Here is a 7,831-nt window from a genome sequence, read left to right on the forward strand (position 1 = left end):
TCACGACTCACAGACCCAGACCTAGACCCATGCAGGAGTTGCAAAAAGAATTACAAGATATGTCAAGCTAACAAGGGAGCCACCCCACTATTCAAAGTATCACCAGACAATCCCAAGGATAACCCATAACCCAAGTACATCGACTAAACAGGGAGCCACCCATCCATAAGTGAAAGCATACATCCGAAGAGAGGGGGATCTTGGGAGCTCCATCACCTGCAAGATCTGGACGACCACACCACCTTGGATGCCATGGATCTATTCGAGCTGCTACCAAGAAAAGGTCATGAGCCAGCAGACCTTGACCAACAAAAAAGAACCAACAACACGAAGCAAGCCATAGAAGAGAAAAACGAACCAGAAGATCGCCCCACATCGCTACAACCAGGACAATAAAACCCATGATAAGGTGAGATCTGCTCGGGGGGTGCCACATGTAGGGTGGTTTGCCACTCCGACCGCACATGCCCTTCGAGGAGGCAACGACACATTTGAGCGTCTCCAAGGACCAGCTACCATCTCACCCAATATGCCCTCCATGCATCGACACCTATTGTTGAAGCCGAACTAGAAACCACCACTTGCTCGAGAGCAAACATATTTTATGTGATGTAAGTATTTGAGAACATCTTTTATTTAACGTAAGAAACTAGTGCCAAACAACTTTAATATTCATGATTGATCACTCAAGCTAATTAAGCACACAAACTTTCCATTTATCAGCGTGGGTCCAATAGTGAATTGGTATATGAGGCTGTGGAAGTTCCAGAAGAGGAGAATGAGGGAGCTCGATAAAAGACCACGGGCTTAGAGGATGGAATGGTTGGCAAGGATCTGTGTGCTTGTATTGCATCCAAGGAAAAGCGGATGGAAGGGCGTGCCTTGGGATCAGGGTGGCAACATGCAAGGCCTACAATCAACACCCTATACATTCGTGTCTTGTCAAACTCAGTAAGGTCATCGATCAAGCGAGCATCTGCAGCTTGGCTAGCCAGGTTATGTTGTAGTCCTTGGACCTGTAGATGATCGCCCCCAAGCTGGCCTTCTTGTAATTTGCTTTTGCTACAATATTGTGTGTAGAGACCCCACACCCAATTAAGCAGGCTCTCTTCGGTTTCGGGTGGCAGCGTCTGGTCCCTTGGGCGGTGCCCACACACCACTTCCAACAACACCGACCCAAAGCTGTACACGTCAGACTCCGTACTGCTTCTCCTCGTTTGCAGTGTTAGGATTTGACAGGCAACTCAAAATGTCAAAAGACAGGTATGTAAAAAGTATGCCCTTCTCGATAGAAGGAAAAAATTTAACATTGCCTGTCCACTACAGAAGAGTAAAAAATGTCCCCTTACATAGCACAGAAAACTTTTTTTCATAGCAAAACTCACAATTGTGAGTGAATTATATTTATCAACCCAAATAATTACAAGGTCTTGTCATGCTCATGTTGAGCCATGGCGTCATCCAGGGACCATAATTACATCGGCTATCAGGGCAGCCATCCCAGCCAACTCGCCCCCTTATCCTTGATACATAGGGTCCCTTGTCATGTTCTTCTGAGATCTTATAATTACTGATAGCCAAGATTTTCCCCCGTCCTAGGCATGCCCTCTGCTGTCAACAAGGCACAAGTAGTCCTAGACCAATCCTCCGAGTGTTGCTTGCGTCTGAGTGTCCATATTAGCACTTTGATTTCTTGTATAATTTCTGCGAAGCTTGTCATCTCCAGACCTCCTTCAAACACACGGCGGTTCCTTGTCTGCCATACATTATGTAAGAAGACGTACCTAACGATTTGAGTGCTGATGAGGATGGCAGGACCACCTAAATTCTTCCCTCCAAGGAAAAGATCAGTCTTGTAAAAACCAATTTTCCATGTTGTTTGGACCCACTTACATATTTTCCTTGCGAGGCCTTTGATAGTTGGGCAATCCATGAAGAGGTGAGCCAGATCTTCACTAGCCAACCTGCACCCCAAGCATCAATCTGACCCAATCCCTCTTTCCTGAATCTTTACCCCCGTCGGTAGAGCACCCCAAATTACCTTCCACATAGCACAAAAAACTTAAAGAACAAGCATTTTCAGCAGTACCAAATACTTGTTCATGACAAAGGCCAACAAAGAGTCGTAGCAACATTCATTTGTACAAATACAAATTGAACGTCAAGACATCCATTTTCCATACAAGAAACAAGTAGACTCTATTGGAGAAACTAATCAATTCTTACACTATCCGAAGCTGAAGCTTAATAGGGGGCAGACTGAGAGCTTGAGAAGAGTCTGAAGGTTGCTCGCAACTCTCTGCTCATGAGTCTTCGTGTTGTCACAAGACCTTCCAACTCTCTCATGCGTTGACGTAGCAAATCCCACATTTCTTTCCCCTCTTTTGCTGCAGCAGGAGACACCCACATAGAGAGGCTGAGAGAAAGAGTTACACTCGCGGTGCTCGTGCCACGGCTTTGGAGTCTGGCTTGTTCAAAATTTTGAGTGAGCACTAAGTCACCCATTTCCCATTAGGTTAAGTTAGAACTTAGCAGTGGCCACTGGCCCATTTCCCATTAGAATTTAGGAAATTACCAAATTATGAATGGCTTAACCACACACCCTGATCCCCCTCAGCTACTTTTAATTCCTGTTAATATGTAAAATGCGAATGTGAATGCAAATGTCTCCACTCCTACCTTTGGTGGGCCTTGAACTCAGTTCAAGTCCAGGAAGGGCTTTCCTAAGGTTGCCCTTCTAATGACAGGAAAGTGGGATTAGCATCCTTCCATGAGGATGGGCATATTTTGCCTTCTCCCTTCAAAACACCGGTGTTGCGTCAAAGTGGCCTTCATACGAAGGGCTCGAGAGTCAAAGAAGGGAAGAAGGGCGTCAAATCCTAACACTGCGAGTCGTTTGATAGCATTCGGGAGCCATGTACCCCCACGTTCCCGCGGCCATTGTTGTGTGTCTTCTACTTGTCGGGCCAGCCCAAAGTCCCCTAACTTGGCTTGGAAATTTGAGTCCAACATCACATTGCTGGTCTTTATGTCTCGATGTAGAATCACTTTGTTGCACTCCTCATGCAAGTATAGTACACCAGCACCCAATCCACATAAAATCTCGTACCTGGACAATCAATTTCACAAAGAAGTTTTTGAAGCATTGATCTCCAAGGATTAGGATTCCCACATGATCGACATCACAGGGGAGGGAGTCCCCTCCATACCTAGCTAGGTGCGGTTGGGGGTAGCTAGGTAGTGCCAGCGGGTGGGGGACCCGCAGACCTAACTAGGTACGATGGGGACCGCCACTACTCGATTGCCCCCAACCGCACCTAGTAAGGTATGCGGGTCCCTCCCTCGTAACAACTCATAATGGGACCAACACTTCCCTGCCCCCAACCGCTCGTGGCTAGGTATGTGGGTCCATTTCAAGTGGTAGCTCATGATGTTGAACCCCACACGGAAAAAACAAGGGAAATAGGGCTCGTTTCCCATATGTGATGACGTGATGTCTAAAACTTGTTGTGAAAGGTGAGACAATCATGTGGACTTTGTGTAAAATTTGAAGTTTCGTTCACATACAGACCCGGTGCATGACGATCGATTTTATTTAGGCCAAGTTCTTGGACATGCGAATCGCGATAACCCCTGCGGGAGTTGAGCTTTTGCCAGGTCACCCAAATCAAGCAACGAACCAATGCGATGGATGCAGTTGTTGAAAATCATTTTGCTTTTTGATAATATATTGTAGCCAGTGTGTAATGCATGCCCGGCCATCGACAAAAGTGACGAGCACGCACATAGGCTAGGTAGTGTGTTAAACTTCTTATGCAAGCGAAACCAGTTTCGCCATATTATACTCGGTCTGCGCTGTCTCCACCCCCTCCGCACCCAACCTCCCCTCGCTTCCTCTTGCGAGCAGCTCGTGGCAAGACAGAGCTTTACTGGTACTCAGAGAGAGAGAGAGAGAGAGAGAGAGAGAGAGAGAGAGAGAGAGAGAGAGACTCTGCCTCTGCGCCTCATACCCCCCTTCACCATCACTCGAGGCCTTCCTCCAACACACACACACACACACACACACACACACACACACACACACACAGAGCCTCCTTCTCTCTCAGTGCCTCCACCCTTATGCACCATCTCCTGCATTCCGGGGCTTGCTTGCAGACGAACCCTCACAGCGATTGCGCACACAAAGATCTCTACGCGTCCCCGCGCTCTTGCTGACACAGGGTGAGTCTCCGCGCTCCTGCTGACGGATGGCATATGTTCTCTCTCTACCTTCCTCCCGCTCTCCTCCACGCGCCAAATCCCTTCTTTCCTCCTCTCCTTTTCCCCTTAAGCTTTAGGAGGATCTTTCCAGATTCTCCCAAATTAACCTCCTTCCCAAAATTGGGCACGCGTACTCGGTGGGAATGTGCAAAAGTTTCTTGTGAATTAATTAATATAGCCTAGCAATGGTAAAACAAAAAGTTAACGACCCTTGCCTGGTACTCTAGCATAGCAATGGTAAAACAAAAAGTTAACGACCCTTGCCTGGTACTCCATTGCAGTAGGGCCGCACCCTCCTTGTAGAGATGTTGGTTCAAGCTCCCGTTAGGAATGAATTCATACACCAGCAACAGGCGGTCGCTTGTCGCTTGGCACCAGCCCTTGAGCTGCACTAGATGTCTATGCCGTATGCTTCTAATGATGCTCACCTCTGCAAGGAACTCCCTCTTGCCTTGTGAGGATTTCTTGCTGATGCACTTCACCGCCACGGGCTCGTTGCTCTGGGGCAGAACTCCTCTGTACAGGGGCCCTAACCCTCCTTCGCCAAGGAGCCGGTCTTGGCTAAATTGCCTGGTGGCCGTGCTCAGCTCCGTATAGCTAAACTCACGGGGGCCGTGATCCACATCAACATTTGCAAACAGCTCCTGGCGCGTGGCTGCATCAATGGCGGCGCGTCTCCGTCGTACCCTCCTTATTTGTATGGTTGCTGCGAGCGTTAATGCCAGCATAACAAAGGCCCCAGCAATGCACAGTCCGACAAGCAAACCTACGTTCGTCTTGTGATCCCGTGAAACACTAGTCCAGCTTGCGAAGCTCCAGGTGTTGATCTGCGAGCCATTGCCAGTGGCAGCGGAGAAGCCGACGTAGACATTTGCAGGCAAGTAGCGGGTAAGGTCGATGGAGTGGGAGAGCACGGGCGACCCGGGCTTGGCGGCGGGGGAGGCGGTGCTGCTGGTGGCGGCGAAGACCTGCAGTCGCTTCTGCGAGGAGGAGTAGTCCACCCACGCGGCGATAGGAGAAGAGGCGAAGAGGGGGAAACTGGCCTGCACAGTGGCGGTGGAGAGGATGTTTTCGACGTCGAGGCCGACGTGGTTCTCATCGGGGTCGAGGAAGTCGGGGTTCTTGTAGGTGTCGAACTCGACGGCGACGAGCTTGTTGGCGCTGCCATTGATGGCGGCGTTAAAGAGGTCGAGCCAGGCGCCATCGGAGTTGGCAGGGGGGTCGAGCGGGGCGTCGGCGCCTAGCAGGAGAAAGGCCATGCCGTCACCATGGGGGTAACCGGCAGGGGCAGGGTTGGATTGGTTGTACCACAGGCGGAACACGAAGGCGCAGCTGAAGTCGGTGGTGGGCTGGAGGAGGAGGAGGTCGGCGTTGTAGACGCGACCCGCGAGGTACTTGGCGCCCTCGTATGTGTCGTTCGTGGGTTCGGTGAGCTGCACCCATTGGCTGCTGATGGCAGGGTTGCCTCGTGAGGATCAGCGATCGGTTCACTGACGTTCCCAGGGGATTGTACTCGAAATTGAGGGCGGCACCCCTCGTCGATAAAGCACACGGGGTGCACTCGAGGGATCAACGGCTCGGGTGCATCCCACCGTTGGATCTCAGATGGCTGGAAAAAAAAAAAGCGCGCCGCCTGCCCCTCTCCCGCCTCGAGCTCGTGACTCCTTCCAACCCACTCGCAGACCTCAACCATCCCGCCTAATGCGCCTCCATGCAGGTAATTCGCCTTTACGTGTATAAAAACTTGCCCCCTCTAGGCGCGTCGATCCAACGGCCTAAAGCTCTCCGCCCTGCCGATCACTCTCATCGTCGTCGATCCCTCGAGTGACACCCCGTGTCACTTATAAATGAGGGGCGGCACCTCGCCTAATTACCACGCACATGAGCGTCGTCAAGTGTGCCACCCAGTATAGTACTCCGTGGCCGAAGCATTGCATCATTTCCATGCTCCTCAACTCTTGCAGCAAGGCACATGACTCTGAGTCGTTTGGGTTTGCTAGGTTGCTTTGGTACCCCCAAGAGGAGAAGATCAAAGAATCTAACCACACCATGTGATGTTTCATAAGTGCAAAGAAAGGTTATTGTTTTGGAAAAGGGGGTGGGAAGGGGTTTTGGTTGGGGGGGGGGGGGGGGGGGGGGGGGCGGCGGGAGGGGGCTCAAAGTGCACCTCAAAGAGATTGCACCTTTTTGAACATCCTTGTCTTTCCTTCTTTTTGTTTGAGTGAAAAACTCTACAAACACATACATTTTCATCATCTCCAAGTTTTTGGCTTTAAAAAAAAACTAGAGTGCTTCGTTAGCTATGTTCCATCGAATTGAGATTGAACAAAATATTGGAAACTGTGTGTGTGAGTGAGAGAGAGAGAGAGAGAGAGAGAGAGAGAAGAGAGAGAGATTTCATGAAAGAGTGTTAGATTTTTTTACCTAAGAGTGTTTGGGATACGGATCGTCGTGGTTCAGTGGTGTACCTCCACAGAAATTGGTTACTGATCGAAATGCTTCAGAGGGGTACCTCACAAAAAACCACAAGGAGTGTTAAGAGTTTTGTCAAGCTCAATGTTCATGATCATACAAGATGTTAATGTTATTGTTTGTTGTTCTATTTTTATGTTTCCAAAAAAAAGAAAACATGCAAGTCTCCTTCCATGGGGGAGTTTGCACAATCTTCCCCAATTTTTATAATACGAGGGAACTGAAGGACTACGAGCGGAAGTGCAACGCGAGAGAGAGTGCGAGAAGAAGAGCACGACGATGTGGTAAACTCGCTCTACTGTAATGTGTAGAGCATAGTGAGTTCTTATTAGGTTTTTACAAAAGAATATCTGTACATACCTGGCGGCCCGCCCACTTACCTAGGCGACCACATTGGGCTTTATACCCCAACAACCTCCCACTTAAAGTCCAATGTGGTACTTTAAGTGTGAGAGAAGCTACTATACAAGCTAATATACAAGAGATGTAGAGAAGTGATGTACTACCCTACACCTAACTGCTTGCGAAAATGCGCAAAGCTCTCTGAGGGAAGTCCTTTTGTAAGTAGATCAGCAAGATTTTCTGTGGTGTGAACTTTGACAAGCTGAAGTTGCTTATCCTCGAGCATTTGTAGACATGTAGTAGTGTTAGTGTGTATACGCGCTTCACCAGGGGCACTTTTCTCCCACTGGGTTTTTCCCCCCGGACATCCGGTGTGAAAGGACACCTTATCTCTTAGGGTTTCATATAAGCTTTGTAGCTCTGAGTTTGTATACTCTATTATACTACTACAGAGATCTCGTACGCAAGCTCTGTGTCTTCTCCTTCTCCATCTTCTTCCTACTCTGAGTTGCTGTCTTCCTTCTGTTTCCCGTTTCATTATCTTCAACAATTGGTATCAGAGCGAGGTGATTTCCAGAGCCTCTACTTGCGTTTTCGCGTCCGCGCGCGCAATCGCAGTTTTCAGGCAGTTTTCGGAAAATTTGCTCGTTGGAGCATCCTCGACGTTCCGAGAGTATTCTGAGTAGGTGACCTGGGGTTCTACCCCCCTTTCGAAGCTGTTCGAGCCCTCAGAATTTTGTTCTGAGCAGCGTAGCAG

General features: G+C 49.2%; 1 pseudogene; it reads right to left on the minus strand.

The window, feature by feature from the left end:
• Nucleotides 1–490: 490 nt before the first annotated feature.
• Nucleotides 491–6,309, minus strand: LOC147464520 (L-type lectin-domain containing receptor kinase VIII.1-like; annotated as a pseudogene).
• Between the last annotated feature and the right edge of the window lie 1,522 nt (nt 6,310–7,831).

Source organism: Adiantum capillus-veneris, chromosome 1 (assembly GCF_014529385.1).
Source record: "Adiantum capillus-veneris isolate H3 chromosome 1, ASM1452938v2, whole genome shotgun sequence".
NCBI classification, from domain to species: Eukaryota; Viridiplantae; Streptophyta; class Polypodiopsida; order Polypodiales; family Pteridaceae; genus Adiantum; species Adiantum capillus-veneris.